The sequence below is a fragment of the Adelges cooleyi genome, unplaced genomic scaffold, assembly GCF_023614345.1.
Source record: "Adelges cooleyi isolate 19-005CV unplaced genomic scaffold, UGA_ACOO_1.1 ACOO_flye_CR_arks_rails_tigmint_CR_PRNA_23, whole genome shotgun sequence".
In the NCBI taxonomy this organism is placed as follows: domain Eukaryota; kingdom Metazoa; phylum Arthropoda; class Insecta; order Hemiptera; family Adelgidae; genus Adelges; species Adelges cooleyi.
This window is the reverse complement of record NW_026095893.1, coordinates 5,850,421-5,871,835: the sequence shown is the minus strand read 5'-3', so window position 1 is coordinate 5,871,835 and position 21,415 is coordinate 5,850,421. Positions and strand designations below refer to the sequence as shown.

The 21,415-nt window shown below is 29.0% G+C and overlaps 1 protein-coding gene across 1 annotated transcript in view; it reads left to right on the top strand.

The window, feature by feature from the left end:
- The first annotated feature begins 1,139 nt into the window (after nt 1–1,139).
- Nucleotides 1,140–21,415, top strand: part of LOC126835592 (Ig-like and fibronectin type-III domain-containing protein 1) — a 68,716-nt gene continuing 48,440 nt past the window's right edge. Inside the window, exon 1 of the mRNA XM_050568269.1 lies at nt 1,140–1,369. The gene's annotated coding sequence lies outside the window, so the exon portion shown is untranslated. The remainder of the gene's footprint in view (nt 1,370–21,415) is intronic.

Below are 21,415 nucleotides of genomic sequence, written 5' to 3'. Positions count from 1 at the left end.
ATATTATAAAATTACTAAATATTTACCTTTTTTAATATTTTCCAAAAGTCTATCAACTTTTGAGCTGAAATGGGAACGTATATATTTAATTCAAATTTTAAAAGTAAAATATTTTGATTTGTCGATAACCAGTTAAAAAAAATTACTTTTTAAGTTATTAAAGTTTAAAATTTAAGAAGTGATGGTTAATTGCGGTTGAGTAACGCGTGCAGATAAAAATAGCTCCACCCTTCCTCCCGTCCTAAACTTATTAATATATATAATTACTATATTAATAACCTAAAAAGTAATTATCTTAAACTGGTTATCGGTCAGTCAACATTTTCAGCTAAATATTCTTAATTATAAAAGTCAAATAAATTTGTACGTTCCCATCTAAGTTTCAAAAGTTGAAAGCGTTCTGGAATAATATCGCTCTGTATAAGTATTATTTATTTTTGCAATTTTTTGAAAATTTTGTTACACAATTTTACGAAATAAACATTTTTTGTGGCATTACCAAGCTAGGTATTTAAAAAAAAAAACTAAATAAATCAGCAAACAATATTAAAGCTTTGCATTTGTCTAGATCGAACTATAAAAACGAGTTGACATTTTCGTCGTCTTGTGAATGGTGAACCGTAGGTTGTCGATTTGTTGATCAATTTGAATGCCAACAGATCGACAAACCGATCATTTCGTTTCGGACACTTTTTGGTGCGAAAAGCTTAAGCGATCGCCTTTTCCCATTTTTTTGATTATCTTTTGGATCGCGTCTTGCCATTGGAACGTATTTTTTTTTTCAATGGGTTCGAACCGACGATTTTGAGGAAAACCGCGTCGACGGAGATATTTTATTAAAACTTTTCGCCGCCGTGTCCTTTCGGCATAACTCGCGCATGTCTGCTCGTCGGCCGTCGTCCGAACGAGTTAGTTTTTAATTGTCCTTAAAATTAATTTCAAAACATTCCGGCCCGTCATCGTCTTGGTGTTTTTCAAAACTATTCGTAATAATTCACGGTTGTTTCGCGAAAGACCACTCGGCGGCCGGACGACAGGGTGTGCTCGTGTTGCGGTGCACGAGAAACGAAAGTGGCGGCGGCGGTGGCGGCGACGGCGGCCATGGCGCTCCCCGAAGCACAGGCTCACGGTGTCCGACCGGCTGTCAGTCGGACGCGCGTCTTGTCCGTGTTCGGTGTTTTCCCGTGCTGCAGACTACGCGTGACTATTCGATCCTACACGACTACGTTAACATTTTGTTTTTAACGTAAACGTCTGTCTTGTGACCGTTTCGGCCACCTTTTTCTCTACCCTCGATCCACCACTTGTTGCACCGTCACGAAAAAACAACTTCACCGGCCAGCACATATATTGCGGGAACCGCTATTAAGTAAGTCACACGATAATATAGTATAATAAAATACATAATATACCTTCGTCGTAGCGTTGTTGTTGTATTTTTGTTTTCAATCGACTTTTTGCCGCTTCTTATTTCGAAATTACCATTTTAATAAAACACCCGCGAAAAGTCGTTACGCACCACCGTCGGTAATATTTATGAAAATTATTCATTTTTAACTATACGAATTTAAATGGAAATCCCAAATGGTTTTTAAACATTGCGAGCGCACAAAATTTGCGTATTTAAATTAAAATATTAAAATGAATTCCGTTCAAAGGCAAAATAAAATTAGAACCGGTCGAGTAAATAAATTAAGTATACTGTAATTCGCCTTTGGCCAAATAAAAAATAAATAAGTGGATATTGCTTAATCTATAAATATATTTTATATAACCATTATTTATCGAATTTGAAAATGTTACAATTCTCAAAAGAAATCTGCGCGGTTGAATGTCTCGAACGTGTTACCTTGAAACCTTCCGTGCAAATTGTTTCAGAAGAAATAGCAATATTATAAACGACATTTTTTGCAATACTTTTTTGCAATAAATGCAATATTGTATACTTATTTTTGTGTATACATTTTTAGCAGTCAGCTGTTGGTATAATTATACAGTATAAAACACGTAAAAAACTAGTACCGCTTCACCGGTTTTTTGTAATTATTAAAAGACATCACAGTATATTATATTCTTTTTTTTATAAATTAAAACTACGGAGTTGTAAGTTGATTGAAACTTGCACAAACAAATAACCAATTTTATAAACAACTATATAGTTGTTAGAACTTAGAAGTGTATACTTAACGAATTAAATCAACGTATATAAAATAAAGTTATGTATTTTGAGGATATACCGTTTGGAGAATAATAATAGATGATTCTCTAGGCACATAATTTTTAAACATTGTAATAAGGCACTTTTTTTAAGTAAGACGTGCTCGGCTACTTATAATGAAAACATTAAATTAATTTAGATTGTTATTTTTTTAAACATTTATTATTAATAATTGTATTGCAAAAATAACAATACTATTATTATTATAATATCATTGTGAGCACCTGTAGTTCTAATAATAGTACATAAATGTATTAACTAAAAACTAAAATTCTTTCTTAATAATAAACACAAAGTATTAAACCATTTTAATGAAACGCCTATAATTATGATTTAGTCCTTTATAATCCTTGAATCATTTCGTTTAGCTGAGATACAAAGTTAAAAATGTATTGGCTTAACAATGACATTTTTAAAAATAGAAATGATTATAAACAAATAGGTTGTCTTTTTGAATTGTCCGAAAATACTTTGAGACAAAAACTAAAAGCTGGTAAAGTTCACTTTTTACCTCTACAAATCGCCTGAGAAAAGTACCCGAAAAGTGTACAGGTTTTCAATTTTCATTTTGTCATACCATAATGGTATAAAAAATTACCTAAACATTTATTATGGAAAACGCGTAAGTATTTAAGTTTTTGGGAATGTATTTTTATAACTCTTAAAAAGTAATATTTTTTCAAATTAGTGTTGCTCTCAAACTAGTGGCCGCCCGTTTTCATTGTGTTTTTATCTCAACTTTGGTGGATTACTTTTTAATATTTTCCATTTTTTTAAAATAACTTTAAAACTTATAAAACAAATTAAATCGTAATAATATATGACTTTAGGAGGGTATTTTAAATATTTTATTAAAAAAAAGCTAAACTATCATCGTAAATTTCAACAATCGATTAACGGTTTTTTTTCCAAAAGAACACGGGCAATTGATTTGTAATGAAAGACATTGCATTTTGGTTTCTTGCGCAATGTTTTCATTTTAAAGTGGACCTATTGATGTCACGCTAAACAATCAAGTACCAGGTGTCTATGTATTTTGTATGTTTCAGTTGATTAGTCATGTAAAATAGTGTAAGAGGCTTTACGAAACCTAAGACCTAGACCTAACAGAATTAAAGTCCCAAGATATTATTTGACACGCTCCATAAATTATACATTTAAAAACACTTGATTATAACATCAGTTATAAGTTGTGCATTATAAATAAACTATATACTATATTGTAGACATTGCAAAAAAAAAAAAAAATCAATATTAACGTGTAACCCGAAAATATTTGCTATGCTGAGCTATCAAATTATCTGAGTTTACTTAATTCGTGTTTCTTTATATTTTATGTAATATAGTTTTGATATTCAGTGAATTTAGTAAATTTCAAACTGTTAAAATGGCTATTTCATTGTTTGTACAGTTTGTACTTTTAACAGAACTAAGATATTGATCAAACGGGGATATAATATCATGCTCATTACTAATGTAAAAGTAACAACAGAAACTCATTATTGTAGGTTAACTTGTTTTGTTTAAAACTAAAACAAACTGTTGCGAATTTAATTAGGCCGATAGCGGTATATTGGTAGGAGTGCCCCACCCTTCGTTGACATTCCAACACATCATGCACATGCATTGGAAACAAACCTTTATATTAGCCACACAGGATGAATCCTTTAAAGTGTCACACAGTCGGAGGTGTTATCACGTTCTGTGACCGCCTCTGGTAGTAGCTATTGCCTATTGCTGCGCTGAGATTCGGCCTCTTCAACTCGAGGACAAGGTTGAGACCTTCAGCCCGAGAAACGTGACCAGAAGTCCCATGCTTTATTCATAGTAATGACAGTAATAATAATATGTATTATAATAATACATGCATAAACGTTTATAATAAATATTAATACAACGATTATTTTTAAGTGTTAGCAAAAATGACATGTGTAACAACGGAAAAGAAAAAAACTAGACCTGTAGTATAGATTTTGGACAATGGTGTAATCATTGAGTCTAATACTACTGGCTGATGTGGTGCATTTGCATGAGAACGAAGTACCTGCTGGCGAGGTCAATGTTTTGGATGGATTGCTGAATGACCGGAAAAAATAAGGAAAGATTATGGCGAGCTGAGGGCAATGAGCATGTGTGATGACCGACAGACACCTTGTATTTATAGATTCCGGTTTTTCGCGCTCCAGGTTGTGCACGAATCATAATTATAATATTAGTATAAATGATTAAAAACACTAGATCATTAGCGTTTACGTCTTTCGAATATTCAAGAAACTGTAAAACACTCAACTGGAACTCGTGGTGATTTCCATCGTCAATAATATGTCTGATTTAATGTCCTGCAAATAAATAACGATAACAAATAAACTTTTAAAGATTTGATTTTGTTCAAGATAAATGCTTTGGGGATAAATATGAAAACGCACTATAAAAGTCCAAAATTAAAAAAATACAAACAAATTTTTTTAAATGATTGTGTATTAATTTATTTTATTTGCTTATAAATTTTATATGATAAAGTTAGTAAATTGGATATTGTTAATTTCAATTAAATTGTTCTATACATTTTACAATCATCATGATAGTTTATAATTAATTGAATTGATGAGACTTTGTATAAAAAATATATATGACTTTTTAACCCATTACTGTAACTACATAAAATTGTTAAGTAATATTTAATTTTATTTATGTTATTTTGCAGGATATTTACTATTCAATACTTCGTCGTTGCCGCGAAAAAAACTCCCATGTGCTGAAACCTAATTATTTAGGAGACATTAAAACGTGTAAAACGATTTATATTAACACATGGAGGTTCTTTATTTTATTTTTTATGTATTCTACAACAAAAATAGCACGTTGGAGATTTTATCATATGATAGCTTATTTTTTTCTGTATCTAGGGATACCAAAATCTCAAAATCGTAAAATTGGCACTTGGGTTTTTTTTGCGACACCGACAACTTGTTAGAATTTCGATATTTCTTAACAAATAAGCAAGGAAAATGTAAAGTTAAACATAGGTAATATTAAAATATGTTTAGAGCAAATTTCGAAGTACTAACAAATTGTTGTACAATTTTAACACTTCTCAAAACATAAAAAAAATAATTTTATCCAGTAGCAGCAGAGAAATATAGGATTCATTTTTAAAATTTGTATTTACAATTCTATATATTGCCACTATCAAATGATATTTATGAGTATTTATTTCCGTAATAATGAGCATTAAAATGTTTTTTTTTAAAGTAGATACCAATATATATTACTCTTTAACTACATTTTACATTTTATAATTCATGTATAGTATCGAACAAATAATCTAAAAGTACGTTAATCCTGGAGGAATGTATAAAAATAACAGACTCAATATGTTTTTGACAGGATGACCTGCATACGGGACGAGGGAGCATAGTATAATAACGCTATAAAAACAAAATGTATGATAACTTAATTGAAAACACTGATGTATAAAAAACAAAAATTTTCTACATGAACATTTTTTATTGAAATACCTTGCATAGGTATTTCAATAAAAAACAAAATATCAATTTGTTTTAATTATAAAGTTTTTAGTGCATAATATGTGTATATTTATAACATATATTTTTTTATTATAAAATTCACGTTCTTTGAATATCGATAAATTATCTAGAGATTGAAATAAACAAAATGTACTATTTTTTCAATTGGTATACTATAAGTAGTAAATTATGTTTTTGTCATGAATTTTTAAAAAAAATTGTTTTTATTATTCTCATTATGCTCATTAAAAATAATTTCATTATAAGTGATCCTCACTCAAGGTCGGAATTGTTGTGTAGAGTTCGTGCATAGGTACTTCGAAACACTGTAATGATCATATTATGTTTCTTTTTTACATTTTTATAGTTTTAGTGCCAATAGTGACAATTATTATGAAACAGTATGCATTGAACATAATGATCATAACATCCTTTGTAACTTTGTCCATATGAAATAGTTTCATGAAAAGTGGATTTGAGAATTTTAGTTAAGTTAAATCATTTTAAAAACGAATGTTGGTTATCTTTTGTTTAAACATAGTATAAAAAAGTTAAAATAAAACTGTTTATTAAAAAAAAGTATTTTATATGTTTTATATTAAAAGAAAACTTTAAACAACTCGATAAAGAAATAACAAAAAAATGTCTAAGGTCAAATGAATATAAAATTTATATAATGGACACAATTATCTGAATTTATAATTATACAACTAATAGTAATAAAATATAAAATTATAATCTTGTTGTATTTTAGGTTAACTATTAGGCCATCGAATTCTAAAATTTTGAAATAATAAATTAATAAGATTACAAAAACTTCTAAAATTGCCAAAAAAAGACCAAAGATCAAGTTAAAACTTAAGATTTCTACGCGTATTGTTGAACGAAAATATATCGATCCAAGTGCTAAAGCGGCGTTGTTTTTAAAAATAAAAAAAGTTTATTTAACAAAAGTGTTCCGTATTTAAAATGTTAAGTTTTACTGTTGAAAATACCAAAGGGGGGGGGGGAGAGAAGACAGACTACATGAAATTAATAGGAAAAAAAGTAAAAAAATTGATGATCGAAGTTGGATATTTAAACAGGCCTAATATAGTTGATAGTCATAAGGTGAAAACCAATTTTATTCTTATGCGTAGTCCTGAAAAGAAAAAAAAAAGGTTATAATTTGGTAAAGTATCAATTTGTTATTACAATAAAATATATTTTTTAATACATTTAATTTCAAGTATCTGAATAAATTTTACACCCTGAAATATGTTTTCCTTGTTTATTTTGAACGCTTTGTCTTATCTAGAAAACAGAAACTATTATCACTGATTATAAATATTATTATAATCAATGATATTAATTATTATGAAACTTAAAACTATACAAATAGGAAAAATTTCAAAATTATACAATCGAAATAGACTTCACGCAGCCATTGTACATAAATACATAAATAACTTTCCTATGCACCACAATGGGACTTATATACTTTGGGTAACTACTAGATCTTTGAAACTTCGATAAGTCCGAAAGTTTTACATCTGGAACTGATCACTGTTGGAGTCTACACAAAGACGTTTCTATGCAGGTTTACTGGCATAATTGCTTTGCTAAAGTCCAAGTAAATATTGAATCAGCGGCTTTTCCTATACTCTAGCTGTGGCGTCGATGTGTTCTTATCGCGTCTTGCAAACGTAACTAAAAGTTATTTTCAATTTGAAATTTGTATAATTCACACGACAGTCTGCACAAACGTTAAAGCTTTTACGTTTAAACCACATTTAAGTTAGACGATAAAAATATACAAAAAGTTTTATTATTCATTTATATATTTTTTTTAGCTGTACTTTATAACGTATAAAATAACTTAGTTCACAGTCTTATAATAAGCGGAAATCTGTACAATTGAACTTTTATTTAAATGTATTGCTCCTCGTGGAGATGAAATAACTGAAACAAACAAAGAATAAGTATGCTAAATTAATTCAAAACTTTGGCAAAATAAAAACTTCTGGAAAAAATAGAGTTCTTGAAAAACAGTCCAAGCATACAATATTTGCGTTTAAAAAGGAAATTTAGAGAATATAAACGTATAGAAAATTCTATCTTAAACTAATTGCTATATTTGTGAGACATAAGTAGTCTTTAAAGTTATAAATCTAAGTGTGTATTGATGTTTAATACAATATACAATGTATATTATACATAATACATAAACCTTATACGATTATAAATAATATGTTCTTAAAGTTCTTTTGAATTATAATTCTTTGGTTATTAAATACTTTTTGTAATAAAAATTTTGTTTTTTTTGAACATATTACTTTATAATTGTTGTACTTATTATATTCTCAGGGCGAAAATCTGTAATATATGTATGCATTTTTTGATTTTTAAAATAAGGCTGTAATAGTTGTTGTACCTATGACGAAAAACTTGACGAATTAAATTGTTCCTAAACTTTGTTTTACTAAGTTTTCTGTTTTCTTTGTAGGTTTTTAAAAATTGTTAGTGGATAATTATTATTTTAAAATAAGGGTTATCGGAAATTTAAAACTACAAAAAATCTACGTTAAATATTATTTTAAATTTCATTTTGTAGCTAGAACGTAGTTGGGTACATACGTTTTCTAATCCGCTTATGTAATATTATAAATTAATTTAAATAATATTATAATACTAATTAATATAAACTCAATGATAATATTATGAAATACTACATTTAGATAAATATTTAAGCTTTGATTGTTTTCTACTATATTAGGAATTATCATAATATACATTATAAATTGTTTATACCTATAGTGTATTTTCAATACGGATTTTAATAATTTTTACTATTAAAGTATTGTTATATAAATAAAAAAAAATTATATAATAGACATTATTTTGTAGTAAATTAGCCGCATACTTTTTTGGTTTTCTGAATGGTTTTAATCCCCTTATTTTTATCACTCTATACCCAGTTAGTTATACTCATTAGTATAGTTATCTATTTGAAATTTGAGAAGACAAATATTTATTACAGATGGATTTTTTATTTAAAAGACAGGTTCAAAAGTATTGCATGAGTGCTTTAGAACGTGTAAGCTGGTGGATACAATTTTACTAGACGGGGTAAGTTCAACGTGCTTCCCTAGCCGAATCACACGTAACTCTAATGTACCTAAGTGTAATGTTGGCCGACGGGTATCGCAAATCGCCGTGTTCGTATACAACTGAAACACATTACAACTCCCAGTAGGCAACACGTATACTTTAAAATAATTTACTAGCAATTGCAAACCAAAAATCATGAAAAGAGATGCGATAGTGACTGCGCACATGTTATTTGGAATAAAGTAAAAAAATATATATATAAAAGTTCAAAAGTATCATCTATATTATTTACATACTTCCTTTAGCGTAGTTACACGGGAAAAACACATAGTCTATCCAACTAAAATTATGGTTAATATAGAGACACAATACATTTCTAGTTGGAATAGCTAAATAAATAGTTGACCTAGCTAAATGTATAGTTGCTTTAACTAAAAATTTAGTTGGGCTAACTATTTATTTAGTTATACCAACTAGAAATGTATTGTGTTCCTATATTAACCATAATTTTAGTTGGACCACCTATGTATTTTTTCTGTGATAATTTACAAGCTTGGGTTTCAGATACTTTACAAGTTTTGTTTATGTTAGAATTATTTTTAATATTATATTTATTATATAATATATCAAAAAGGTTATTTTTTCATTTTAATTTTCTAATTTTTTTTGCTATTTTAATAAGAATAAACACACCGATAGAATTTTTAAAGATAAAAATAAAGTATTGCAATTTAAAGATTGTATACTAAAAAAAAAAAAAATCTGCAAGTAGAACATTAGCGAACTTTTGCAAACCAATTATAAATTATTATACCCGGCAGTAAGGACTGTCTTTTGTGGGGAAAAGTAGAGGACAGTTGTAATTAAAACTTGCATTGGCATTAAGCCACGTGATTTTATTGATTTCTTCCATGTTTTCACGCATCACCGGTTACCTCAGGATATAGAACAATATTAAATCCGTTTTATTGCCAAAAATAAAATATAAAAGCTCGTGTTCATGTTGTAGAACACGCGCCAATAAATGACATGTCGAAGATAAATACACATATAAATATATATGTGCTCATGTTCTTTTTTTTATCGTACATATATACAGTCGAACTCTGGGTTTTTTAAAACAAAACGAAAGAAATACTGTGATAATAATAATACTGTGATTTTTCTGCCTAACTAAATTCACACACAAAATATAACGTACAATACAAAAACACTAGGTACCAAGGTTAAAAAAAATAACGCTTCATTTTTAGCAATTAAAATATGACCATAGTATGAATTAGATAATTACTACTATTGTTGTTTTTTCAAATAACATACTATAGTAGTACCCAGGTAATGTAAAAAAAAAATAACAGTGATAATAAAGTAGGCGTATAACTCGTCAGAATTTTAAGGTCAACTAGTCGTCGTCTTTCCAAAACTAATGCGATTTTATTAAATTGTGAACCACCTTATACTAGCTACCTTAAAACAACATGCCATAATGTCGGCTAACCGTTTATATTATATTATAAACGATTTAACTTTATAAGGATTGAACTTGTATGGTAAAAATGAAAAATGACTTTTCACGTACAAGTTTATACGATGGAAGTATCAAATAACTCGAGTTTATACGAAGTGTCGCTCGGAAACGAAAAAAGAAAATCTACTCTATTTGAAGTATAATGTAATTGTGTTGGATTTATCTAAACATAATAGGACGTGAACATAGGAGGACGTGAAAAATAGGATAAATTGTGGATGGATAAAGTGGAGGGGTGCGTCAGGTGTTTTGTGTGACAGAAGGATCCCTAAAAGATTGAAGGGTAGATTTTATACGACGGTAGTGAGGCCAAACTAGCAATATAATATGGGTCGAGATGTTGGGCAGTAGACAAATAAACTGAATAGAGAATGGGTGTAGCGGAGATGAGAATGCTAAGATGGATGAGTGGAGTGACTAGGGTGGAGAGAATAAGAAATTAATACATAAATGGAGTCTAGGAGTTGCTTCAATTGTGGGGGAAATGAGAGAGAATAGGTTAAATGGTTCGATCGCGTTATGAAGAAAAATGAGACAGAGGCAGTGAGAGTTGTAATGAAGGTGAATGTAGAGGGGAAGAGGAAGACCGAAAAAAAGATGGATAGACGAATTATATAATGATATGAGGATAGCTGGGGGTGATTGAACGAGATGTAGAAAATCGAATTCTATGAAGGAGTAGGACTGGGGTGGCCGACACCAAGTAATTAAGAGTGTAAGGCGAAGATGAAGAAGATTTATCTTAACATATTACCTAAAGTTATAAGCAGAGTAATCAACAATTTTTTTTCTTGTAATTACATTTTAGTTAAAATATTTGCTGTAATTTAATTCAAGTTAACCGTCGTAAGGCTTTTGTATTGTAGTTTGAAAAAAGTTGGCAAAGGGTTAAAAACATTACACTTTAATTTAAAACACAAACTGTTGCTCTTCAAGGTCGAAAATATAAAGTTTATATACATTTAAAATACATTTTTATGATAAATTCTCAACCGTCGTTTCAAATTTATATTACACCTTGGGGCTTGGGGCATAGCATAATATCTGTAATAACCGTATAACGACTAATAATTACGTTGCTTATGTTGTTATCGCAGACATCATATTATATTTGATTTGGGTTAAAAGGGACGCATATTCATATTGAATCGTCCTCGTATGAATTATTTTTTTAGACCTTCTCGGGTTTCATTTAAAAAAACGTTATGTGATTGAATTCATTCGGTTTTATTCATGTTTATGTAAAACTCGAGTCAGCATGTTTTTCGTTATTGAATGGAAAACAGCGTTAAAAAAATCTGCCAAAATAGCAAATTTGTACTCTTTTCCCGCGAGGGACAAACGACCTCGAGATAATATCTCCAGGGGTGTTGTATATTATAACAACAACGCTCGTTAAAAATCTAGGAAAATGTTCACAAATGTTATGCATTAAAAAATATAATGAAAATATTCGTGATACTTATTTTTTACTTTCTCTTCAAAATGCCTATTCGACGTGGACAGATTTCATAATGAGACACCCTTTTAAGTTCATTTTTAAAAAGTAGGTGTACCTACATTTTTTTATCACAAAAAAATTCAGAAAATCGTAAACGTGTTTTTCATTTTTCTCACGTTAAACTTTAATTATTTTTTTACTCACGTAATGCATGGATTAAGATTAAATTTGAATTATACATAGGTAAGCATTTATTCGCTTTGGGTCAAACATACATTTTGATAACAATAAATTAGTGTAGACAATTATGTGTAATACTTACAATACGATTAAAATAATCATCTTTAAAATATACAAGTTGATCAGTTAAATAAATAAAAATAATCAACTGTTCTAAATGTAATAATCATGGAAATGGCTATACTAAATTACACTTAAAATTTGAACTAAAAAAAATGTTCACTAATTATTTATAAATCTATATAATATTAAAACGATTGTTATAGAAATTATATGTAATACATTACTATGATCAATTTAACCAATTAATCACCAAAGTTATTCATTTTTAGTTTAGATTCATGCAAAACACTAACTCGAATAATTTATGCCTATTGAGGTTCGTTGTAAATTGTAATTGTTCTCTGAAAATCAAAAAGACTTGTTTTATAATTATTAATGAAGAAAAATAGTATAAGAGCTCTGAATTGGCAGATGCAGAAGACTATTAATTATACTACAATTTATATTTAATTATATATATACATAACTATCTAATTAAATTAATTCTCTATTATGTCGTGTATACCTTGCGGATATTATTTTTCTAATCGTGAGATCCTTGAATTGTTAATTTGTGGGTCAATGATTGAACTTTTGTTGTTACCGAGCGATCATCCCAATGTGGCGGCTGTCTTACTTTCAAGGTACCGACATTGTTTATAGGCGGCTCGTGAAATCCACGCATTTTATACCTATTATAGCGTCGTACTTAATTATTATTATTATTATTGATCTTTTGAAATTAGGATGATTCCGTCATAAATCTAACCGGTATTGTTTAGTGCTTTGTGTCATATTTTTATACTCAACGAGGATTTTTTGATTTTAAGCACATTTTGTTCGAGGTTTATCTCAAAGGTGAAAAAAAAATTGTTCTCAACTCCACGACGTAACTAAAAATCACTGTAATGAAAAGAAATGTAACATAAATCAAATGGTGCTATAATCTGCCATTGGTCACAATAAACCACTGGTAACCATACAGTACGATGTCCGGTCCACATGAAATATTCGTGTCACGTTTGTTACACAGCTTCTGCAGAACACGCATTGCCGATAAAACCATTCGTCGTCGTTATGTTCGAGTCTTAGCTCTTACCCGCTTAAACAGATAACAGTATAGCAAACCGCAAGATTGTTTATCTAAATTCACAAACCTTGCATTATTCTTAATTTTTATGTATTTTACTTTTTGTACTCCGTTAAAAAAACCTTACGTATGACTTAAAAATAAAACCAACATTAAGATTATTTATGAGAGGGTAAACATACACACTTATTATGTATATATATTATATATATATATTTAATATATTATATGTATATAATTTATTAAACTTGATTTTGATTTTTTTTTTTAATTCACAGTTTATTAATTTTGGAGTGCACGGTAAATAATGTAAAATAAATGTTGCATATCGCCAATAGATGTGTATTTTTTTACATTCTTAAAATGTAGCTCGTTTATGTGTATTTTTTTAAATTGAAAATACAACAATAATAATAAATTAACTTAAATGATACGTTTTAAAATGAGAAAATTAACAATAACCTTTATATTAGCCAGCTGCTACGTCATTGCAATGATCGCAATTATATTGTTTACTTGACATTTTTATTAATTTTATTATACCCTCTTCTACCTTTTCTTGTTATTCGTTAACGCATACTATTTGAAACGAGATATACAAATAACATAATATGTATAATTAATAATGTATATCCTCGTTTCTGGGGACTTACAACCCCGAGGTCTATTATAAATACAGTTTATATGAATTATTGTGAAATATGTTTATACATATATGTTTATATATGACTTGCTAAGTTTACCGCTAAAATATCAAACGAAATGCATTAAAATTACATTTGTAATATTTTTGTAAAATACTCTTGTAAAAAGATAATTAAAAAAATTAAACCATGTAATATTGTATGTATATTAAAAATTGTTTCATAATAATATTTTTATTAATAAAAAATATATACTACTAATTTATGATACTGATTACTGCAAGACGTAATAGTTTTGAACTATTAATCGGGTTCCATATTATAAATAATACTAAAACAACGTTAACATTGTGAATAGATATGAGTTCTTTGACTACTTTACTAAGTTATGTTGGAAACGAATCTTTGGTTTTTTGCTTTTTTTATGTAAACAAATTAAATAATTTTACATACACTATGCCTAAATCCACACAGTTGTAACGGACATATTTAGCCGCCTTTTTTTACTTGCCTTCAGATGCATTTTTAGCATTTTATCTTTATTAGCGTGTAAGCCAATATAGGTAGGGGAGACAACAGAAAAGTTTTCCCGTTTTTTGGATTGACAGACTATTTGTAATCCATCATATTGGAATAACGAATTATTTTTAATTCAAGTAATCCTGGATTATTGGATTACTTGTAATCCATGATGGATTAATTGTAATCTGCATTAGATTATTTGTAATCCATTAATCGTCAACGTATTGGAATGACGGATTATTTTTAATTTTAAGTAATCCTGGATTACTTGGATTAATTAAAAAATAATCCAGTAATCCGGAATTAATAATCCTGCCCATTTATGTTTATAATAATGATTTATTTTCAGTTTCATTGGACACTATAATCATTAATGCATATTCTATAATATAGTATATACCACCTATTATCATGATTCGAGTACCCTTGAATTGTGAAGGCATTGTATATAGATCTTGCTAGGCCCTGTCTAGTACTATTTTCACTTAAATGGATTTATACGTTGTCTATGCCAAGCGTACAACACGTTTTTTTTACAAGTTAAAATCCATTATGACGTATAGAAGTAATCAGCGTAGATGAACCGTTACGAACCGGTTATTAAATATGTGGACAAGGCCACGCTTATACAACACTAGGGTCATCATAACATACCGCTAAACCGGTTGAGATTGACTGACTTCCTGTACCAATGGTGGCGTCCGAGTGTCGTCCTACAGCAAAGCCGCTTGCATGTTTTTTTTATTCGCAAACGTGTGCGCGTAATTAGCGTGATAGATCAAGTTCATTAATCACACGTCTTATGTCAAAATTAAAATCAATCAAAATTGAAATAAGAACCAACAGCAACACAATCTTGTGTTTGTTTGTAGAATTGCGTCTATTTATTATTAACTCCGTGTAAGCCGAAAAGCTAAAAGCTATACCAAATCTAAGGTGTTTTATTTTTTAGAACACTTCGAGGTCGACGGTAAAAACGTTAAGCGTAAAAACCCTCATAAAAGAGCTAAGGCCACGTCTAGTCTATACACGATCTAGTTTGAGCGTTATTTATGAAACATGTTGGTCTCAATTTGTACAATATACTTAGACATACGGTATGGCGCATAATATATCCAACCTAACATATTATGCGCATACATTGAATCTGTAGGTATATATAATACACATTCAAAGTCAATGCGCAGACCTTATACGGCCGTGTACAATAAAGTGTAAGGTCAATGATTCAAGACCAAGAATCGAGATAGAAGAATAAAAAAAAAAATAATTTGCATAAAAAACACAAACTCGTATTCTACCCACCTACTGCTATTAACGGTAAAACTATACAAATAACGGCAACGGATTTTTAATTTATTTGCTGAATGAAATTTGTGGAGTAATAGTCTAGAAAAAGAATTTAACATAAATTTGGGAAAAAGTCCTCAGCTATTGGATGTATTCACTAGTGTTAAATGTTGGATAGTTTTTATGTACCTTTAAGAAGTTCGCTTTATTCACATTGGTGTCAGGGTCGATCATGTGTGCTCATACTTTGTATACACATTTCTGAGTAGCCATCGCCCACAATACGAATCCTATGGGCCATGATGAAAATTTGTATTTTTTTTTGCTCCATAATAGAACAGTTTTTTCCAAGTAACGTCTACGAATCATTGTTGACCGAGTGCTTTTTGTTATTCGAGGTCAAAAAGCGATCGGCTTCGAATATGATTACAAAGTAGTAGTACTCAGTACGTTAAAAACAAAACAAAACCCAATTAACTGTGTTCACTATATGTATTGTATATGAATTTTGGTTCAAACATCCGTACGGACTAAACGGTACCTCGGTGTTTGGAAAAAAACATTAATATTCATGGTTGAAATGTTCACACTGAGAAATGACCACACAACGTTGGACTTCATCCAGAATTGTTGCCATCGCCACTGCTGTGAACATACATTACACAATATAAGTCCCTAATACACACTGTGCAAACGGAGTAGGACAGTAGGAAATACTGCCTGGAGTGGCTTTAATCGTTTAAGCTGGACTCCTGCGCTTTATCGTTCAACGATGTCCTTGCCCGGATTACATACATTTTGTTTTAGAATATTCGTGTTCCAAAGAAATACATTTCCGCAAATGCACTACTGCAGAGACAAGCAATAAGATAGTTAGCAAATTTTTTCTACCTAATATTAATAAACAATTTTGTAGCGTTTGAAAACTAATAAAACATTACAAATTTGTATATTCAATAATATTATATTTGATTGTCAAACTTTAAACTAATTTGACATTGTTTAATATAATGTTAAACTTCAAGACCGCATAGTATTTTTTATTAAAATGATTAGTGTGATGTCAATTTATATAACAAAGTAAAAAAGGAGTATTTAGTTACTAACATTTGTTTAAACTGAAAACAACTCTAATTCACGTTGTAGAAATTGTGAACAATTTAATAATAATTTAATTTGATTTCTATACATTTTTCTTACCCGCATATTATATTTTGAGATGTACCACTTTTAAAGTTTCATAATTGAAATTAATTGAATTACGGTTAATACAATTAATGTATGTACATGTATATAATACAATTATTGTAAAACAGATATTGTAAAATTCTTACTACTAAACCAACAAGAAAGTTGCTATTATTTGAGTATATTTTTATTTATAAATCATAAACTTAAAATTACTTAGTAAAATACAGCCAATGTTTTTCTCTTAGAAACTTAACCGAAAATTATACCACCAGCTGTATACAAATAAAACATTATGACAGTTGAGAACAGCTAGTGTGCGACACTGCAGTAATTTACACCATGTAATACGAAGACTTAATATGATAAAGAAACAATAAAATATGAATATCGATACGATATTGATTGTTTTAAAACTAAAAATTATACGTTGTTACTCGTGGCACAACAATAGTAAATAGTTAAAAATATCTGAAAGTTCATATCTATGTAAAATAAGTTATTTTGTGTAAATTTAATTGTTGTAAATAATTAGGTAATTGTTAATATTTAATTTATTGAAGACCGATAACATCCGCATAAGAGGAGTTTAACTATTAAAAACATGTGATTCAATTAACATTAGAGGGTGGTAGCATTCAAACATATATTAATAATTATAGGACATGGTGAGATGTTAAAGGATGATGTTAGTAAGGACTTTTCTCCCCTTGACCATGTTTTAGAATAAATGTCATTTAAGAACTATTTGGGCGACTCCGAAAATAGTATTATATGTTGCTGTTGGTCATTAATTATGACTGCGAACTAATTAATAGTATCGCATTCTGTAATAAATCTGAAACTGACAGTGGTTCCTTCTATTGGCCGACGAAAACGCTTTGTGCTCTACACTTAAATAATACAAGTTACATTACATATTATTATTTATTTAAGCCTGGAAAACAAACGTATTAATTCGACATAGTATATTATAATAATATTATAATCAGCTATGTAGTATATTATGTAGGTATAAAAACTTGACGTAGACATCAAGTACTATAAAATTTTGTCTGAATTTAAACTCCAATAATATTGTACTGTAACTCTCAAATTACAACTCAACACATTTTTAGAATCAAATATTTATATGGGGTGTAATAGAGGAAGCACTATTGAAGTACGAATAAGTTCCTTTTTTTTAGTTAGCTTATAAACTTATAAGTTGTTTTTATAATTTTGTCTTTACTTTTACAAATTATTTTACTTTATGATGATTTATTTAATAAATTTGTTGTCATTTAAAAATAAAATATGAGTTCAACTATTTACAATATATTTAAATTTTAATTCTAATTTTTAATGATTGTATAAGTATTGTTTTTAATCGAAAACAATGAAATTGAAATTGTGCAATTTACAAAATATAATTTTCATTTTAGGGTTTAAATTTTTTTTAAAGACATTTTTTTAACTGACCGAACGACAAATAAAATGTAAGCAAACGGGTGATTATTTGGATTTTAATACACAAGGGACGTACACAATTAGCTTTATGCAATGCGATTTACCGCGAACACCCGCTTTCCGAAGATGTCAGTTCACGGTATGTTAGACGTTACAAGAATACATATTGGCTACTGGGTATTGTCATTTATTTACCCTTGTGATTTTTATATAGTGCATAAAAAAGTGTGCTTAACCATCATGGATTGACATATTTTATAACAAAACGTCCAATTTCAATTTCTTAATACCGAGAAGAATAGTTAAATTTATGATGGCTAAGTAATATCGCTTCTTCCAATTTTACTGAATTTATTATAAAAAATTAGCCCTTGTAGGTTTTTATATACATATTTTATACAAATGTTTTAAAATGTACAATATGAATTTTATTATTATTTTTAAATAATTTATAAACAAATACCATAAGTTAAAAATATTAGCGTCTGTCAAATATAACTAAAATTAAGGGTTGGATAATGTATAGTGATCATCATAATATTAAGCAACTCTATCCTAGGTGATTAAGTGATGATAGGGCTGCGAAAATATTCCATTCACGCATGAAGGAATTTCGCTCTTATATAGGAATTGTGCTTTAACTAGCCAAACAATAAAACGCTTTAAATTATCCAAATGGCATGTGTAATTACTGGGACGTCCTCAAGTCGTTGGCTTTGGTGCCGACAGGAGTATGGACGGGCTGCAGTAGCTGGATAAAGGGACAAAGTTATTTCGACGGAATTCAATATTTTTATTTTGACAGGCAAGAATTGTGAGACGTGCCTGTATAATATTAGACATCAGGACAGAAACCATTAACGTCGCTGAGGGCTGACAACCATTTAATATTCTTTCTGAACCGCGATTCCAAGTGTTTCGTGATTACCACTTCAATTGTCTCCTATTTCTATCTTTTATTATTATCATTTTTTTTTCTTCAAATATCATATTTATCGATCACCGGCGGCCAAGTCATTTTTTCCTATTGTGTTTGTGCACTGTGCACAAAGTACGGTGGCCGTTTACAAAGAGTACTTCTCTTGTTGATTCGGCACCACGACATTCGTAAGCATTAAACTATTTTGTATTAAATCAATATTTTGCTATACAGTTCAAATGTTCAAATGGTTGGGTATTATACGGTAGTAGTTGTCGTGACCAGCGGTAGCGTGAAAAACTAAGTCTTAACGCTATACAGCAAAACCAATTTATGTATTATTATATATTATTATTAGTGTTCCAATTGTTATTAACTCTTTCATTCCGTTCATGCCAGAGCATTTGATATAATATAGTGCAATTTCGTTTATACTGTTTTCATTTTTTATATATATAAAATAAACGTGTTGTTATGAACATCGATATAGTGTTCCGAGTGTATAGGGTGAAAATAACATTTTCGAGAGAGTTGAACTACTCTGTGCTCTTAATAAGCACATTTTAATCCAGCTGGATTAGTTAGTGATACTCTTGAACTGGGCACTTCGCTGATTATCACTGTTCCGTTGAAAAAATATCTACGAAATATATCAGAATAATTTCCCTCCCATTTCCAGTAATCTCATTTTATAATAGCAAACGAGGCAATGCGATATTTATTTGGAAGAACATTTGATAAGCTCTGTTAGATTTATAGGTTCACTTATAATATGTATTCACTCATAATAAATGACTTTAATAATATATACTAACGCTATTATATAAAAGACTCGATAATGTAAAATTATTGCAAACAAAAAAAATGAGGTACAAATAAAAAGGGGCCTTAAAATTGAATTAAGTAAATTGCTCCTCATAACCGAATTTCGTTTAATATATTAATAAACTATAGATATAGTACTTGTATGTCATAGGCTATATTATTTGTTTTTTTATTAGGATTGTAAAAAATATGGCTAAAAACCATGTGATACCGTGTTTATGCGTTTTGTTATTTATTTTAAAGCTAATGTTTATTGGAAAATAACGTATAACAATGGTCACCTAATACCTAAAAATAAAAAAATATTTGAATGCCTTAAGTACCAGAAGAATTTGTGAAGACTTATTTCTAAATGTTCATTATACGTACTCGTTAGTAAAAAATGCATCAATGCTTAAGAGCATTGTTCTTAAATTGAAAAAGAAAACAATAACTATTATAACATATACGATGATATGTTTTTTAGTTCTTAAATCACTCATTGTTTTATCCTTGTCAATATCGAGTAGATTACATTATTCCACTTCGTAAAACTTTGTATCCGGATACTACATAGTTGTGTACTGTAAGTCAAATTCTGGTGGTCCCAACTACAAACATTTAGCGAGTTCTTTGACTCTTGAATAATTTGCATCTATTAGTCTTCGGTTTTGTTGAAAATTGGCCACTAAATATCATCGATATTTATGACAGTCAGGTTTGGGTTTGTTTAGGTTTGATTTTGGTTCATGGTTCAGTAAGATTCAACAACCTACGGTTATACTACAAGCCATGAGGTTTGGTTAGGCGCCTAATCTTAGTAAGCTTTAACATTAATTTAAAATAATGTTTTTTTAAACAATAGTATATTAATATACATGCATTCATAATGTTGCATAGACCATTGAGAATACATAATCCAATATTTTTAATTGGTTATTTCTATGAAAAAATATTGATATTTGTAAATTTTATTATTTGGTTTAAATTTTAAACTTATTAAGTTTAAACCAATTAACTAAGTTATATAGAACCTACTTAAAGTGAAAAGTATAAATGTAAAGTAAAGTTCCCTAATAGTTTAACACATGTATATTTTATTATGTGTTAACAGACAGCAGACCAATTTATATACTTTATTATTTTTTGTTCGTTTCAACTCTATCTACATAACAATCCAAAAATTTTATTTTTGATCATTAATCATATTCCAAATTAAAGATAACATTCTTTGATTATTGTAGTGGCATTATTATTATACTGGGATGTTTAGTATCGTTAATAGATTTAATGCTGGGTTTCAGTTATTTCGGATAGGCCGCAGATATTCGAAACATAATATGACATTCCATTATTTTGTCTGTCTGTCAAGTATTTAAACAGTCTATCATTTTAGAATTTTTCTGTAATGGGAGTTCCTAAA